The following is a 4,114-nucleotide window of genomic DNA, read 5'->3' as shown; positions in this document are numbered from 1 at the left end:
GTTTCCATAATTTTCAGACGTTTTTAGACCTTAAAATGACCCCCGGGGGGGGGGATTGTGGCAACAATACTCTGGTTTCCCATAGACTTACATTGGACTCATTGCTCAAGTCGAGTACCCGAGTGTTCCAATTTGCTCGCCGAGCAACGAGCACCCGAGCATTAGTGCTCTCCCATCACTATTAAACACCTTTCTCAATGTTAGGTCACAGTAAGTGGTCCAACTTGTAGCAAATTTTCCTGAATTCCAAAAGGTAAAAAATTGGGTCATAGAGTCCATTACATTAAGTATTATGGAACTGAGTATAAACGGGGTTAATCTGAAGGTCTTAACTGTGTTTTAAATCTGTGCAGCTTCTGCACTGACCGCACAGCTACCGGGAGGAAATTAACTATCATATTAATAGTCTTAGAGGAACTGCCGCTGCAACTTCAGTCACTGTTCAGTACATTGTGAGCGCCAACCGTAACCATGCCCCAACACTGACTGACAACTGGCTCAACACTGATGCACTACTGAGCCAGCTGTCAGTCAGCGCTGGGGGGTTGGTTATAGCCACCACTCGCTATATATTGAGCGGTGACTGAAGCTGGGCTATACTATGTGAAGGCTGTGCTATACCATGTGATCCATGTGATGTGATAGCTGAAAGGCATAATTGGGAAGCCAGTCTGGTCATGATTTAGATCATGTGTGCCTTCTCTGGCTGATGCAATATTTTAAATTGTGTAAAGTAACAGCGTGCATTTTTGGCGATTTGCACAAAGCGAGTCACAAATTGTTCAAATTTGCCAAGTCCAGTAAATTTACAAAAATTAATCTGAATTGCATCTAACCGATTTTCTCATCTCCACTTACAACCATTATATCTAATAGCCATAGCACTATATGTGTAATTGCAGGAGCAAAGAGTCTGGTAATGGTCTTTGATGAGTAAACTTTACTCATAATTTGTAGGTATGAAAGAATCTGCTGAAATTACAATTCTACTGATGACTAAATCTTGGACAGGAAAGTTGATAAATTTGATGCAAATCTAATGTTCCTTACTATGGTTTGGGGTCTCAGAGATACAGGCGAGTGTGACACTGGTGGCTGTGGAACCACTGTACCGTGAGCCGGGCATGTCCTGGAGGGGCGTGACTAAGTGGCTACTTCTTCACTACAGTCCCTAATAGTGGAGTTAGGTTTTTGCTTCAGGTAGCTGCCAGATACCACTCCCCAATCCAGCGCAGTCCCCGATACCGCAGCAGCTTCCTCCAAGGGACAGGGCCACAGGTACGGGGTTGGAATGTCAGGTAGGACAGGGGTAGCATCACTGACAGAAAGGATACTGGTGCTGGTTCAGACAGGACAGATTCAGGATCACAGGTACCGGTTCAGACAGGACGGGTTCAGGATAACAAATACTGGTTCTGACATGTTGGGGACCTGACAACAAACTAGAATATTTGATGACAAACTAGAAACTAAAGTTGCTAAGGCACTTCCCTACAGGGGAGGGTGGCTTAAATACATGATGCCTCCCAGCAGTAAGCTGGGGACACTTCCGGAGTGCATGCTGCACCTTTATGAAGCGGGGGCATGCATGCCCTAAGCGCATTGCCAGAAGACGTGTGCAGTGTGTGCAGCCTCTGGTGTCTGGGAGCTGCAGCAAAAGCCGGAGTAGGACGGACAGCACAAATATAAATCTGGCATCGCTGTAATTACATCAATCCTAAGAATAAAGTCATCTAATCACTTATAATGCGCGATGAATGGTGTAAAAAGTAAATAAAACCAATTCTTCACCTGCTGTTGATTTGTTCATTCTGCCTCCAAAAGATCGCAGTAATGCTCGGCTCAAATTTATCATGCGCTCTATATTGAGAGCTTACATCAGCGTTTCCATGTAAATCTTTGAAACATGTGATTCAGATGGAACCTCCTGCAGAAAATTACCTATAATGAGGCAGATAGTCACTTTGGATGTTGTCTAGCCTCTAATCCGGCGGTGTCCTTCTTTTAAGGCATGCATAAAAGTGCAGTTGGCCACAGTTTTGTGCACTTCTGAAAAGGACACCTCTGAACAGAGGCCACATGGAGTCCAGAGTAACTCTACTGTCTCATTATAGCAAATAGATCCCTCGGGGGTTTCATCTGAATGTTACTTGGAGATTTAGATGAAAACCCCAAAATAAGTGCTCAGCATATAACATAGAATAAATGTGCTTCAAAATGTTATGTAATATGTTCCCAACAAAAGCTTCAAGTCAATCCACAAAAAAAACAGGTCCCCACTCAGGTCCGTTAACGGAAATATAGAGGGCTTTCATATTACTGATAGCACAAAGGCTCTGGAAAAGTAAAATGCCTCCTCACCCTCCAAGAGAAATCCAATGAATTCTGCACTCTCAAATCCAAATGCCACTTTCACTTCTGAGCTCCGCAGTGTGCCTAAATCACATTTAGTGTCCACATGTTTGTCATTTCTGTAACGATAACAGCCTGCCTAATTTACAGGTACATGTCGCCAGAAAAACAAGTGGGGCATAGCATACTGGACACTACAATTGCAGATTTGCAATTTTCACTCAGCAACATCCACTGCTGCTTTTTAATGGAAAACACCCATGTAGTCAAAATCGTCACTACACCTGTAGATAAATTCCCAAAGGGGTAGTTCCAAAATGGGGTCACATGTGGGGTGATTCTGCTCTACTAGCACTTAAGGACTCTGTATATAGAGTCCGTAAACTATTATAGGAAAATCTGCGCTCCAGGAGGCAAATAGCCCTCCGTTCGTCCCGAGTCTCGTCGTATGGCTAAGCAGTACTGTACGGCCACATACGGGGTACTTCTACATTGAGCAGAAATTGTGGGACAACTTTTGGTGCCATTTTTACCCATTTCCCAGTGTAAAAATATAAAATCTGGGGCTAAAACAAAATGTTAGTGGTAAAAATTTACTTATTCTTTCTCCACTGCCCAATGGTCTAAAATTCTGTGAGGCACATGTTGTTTCAATATGATCACTGCACCTCTAGATTAATTTATTGGTGGGTGTAGTTTGTAAAATGAGGTCACTTTGGGGGGTTTCTGCTGTTCTGGCACCTCAGGGGCTCTGCCAATGTGACTTGGCACCCTCAAACCATTCCAGCAAAATCTGAACTCCAATATGATGCTACTTCTCTTCTGAGCTTTGCACTGTGTCTCAAAAGTAGTTTTCGATCACATATGGGATATCGGTGTACTCAGGAGAAATTGCACAACATATTTTGATGTCCATTTTCTCCTGTTACCCTTGTGAAACTAAAAAAAAATGGGGGCTAAAAGAACATTTTTGTAGAAAAAATGTGATTTTTTTTATTTTCACGGCTCTACATTATAAACTTCTGTGAAGAAGGGTTCAAGGTGCTCAGCACATATCTAAATACATTCCTTGAGGGGTCTAGTTTCTAATATGGGATCACTTGTGGGGGTTTCCACTGTTTAGGCCCATCAGGGGCTCTCCAAACTCGACATGGTGTCTGCCAATGATTTCTACAATTTTTGCATTTCAAAAGTCCAATGGTGCTCCTTCCCTTTCGAGTATCTAAATACATTCCTTGAGGGGTCAAGTTTTAAAAATGGGGTCACTTGTAGGGGTTTTCCACTGTTATTTTTCACAAATAAACGCAAATCACTGTCATGAAGTACAATATGTGACAAAAAAGAATTGCAGAATAACTAGAATACGTTGAATCGTTCCAGAGTTATTACCACATAAAGTGACACTGGTCAGAATTGTAAAATTTGGCATGGTAATGAAGGTGAAAACAGGCTTGGGGGGTGAAGGGGTTAATCATACCAGGTCATCGGAGATAGAGTTAAGCTTTCACAATAATACATATTATAATTATAATAATACAGTCATTCTGATATTAATTTTCAAAGTACTGTAATTAAATTGGCCTCATAGTCTAAGATATCTATTAATTTATATAATTTTTGCTGTAAAACCTAGTAACAGATACACTTAAATACTTTTAATGTGTTTAGCAATAAAAACCATCATTTTGCATATGGTCTGTGTTTGTGCATTGCTCAGATCCATTCCCATGTTCAGCGTAAGTAAAAATGCAGGCCTGCGGTT

Source organism: Ranitomeya variabilis, chromosome 1, assembly GCF_051348905.1.
Source record: "Ranitomeya variabilis isolate aRanVar5 chromosome 1, aRanVar5.hap1, whole genome shotgun sequence".
Classification (NCBI taxonomy): Eukaryota; Metazoa; Chordata; class Amphibia; order Anura; family Dendrobatidae; genus Ranitomeya; species Ranitomeya variabilis.
Note: the sequence above shows the minus strand (reverse complement) of the source record.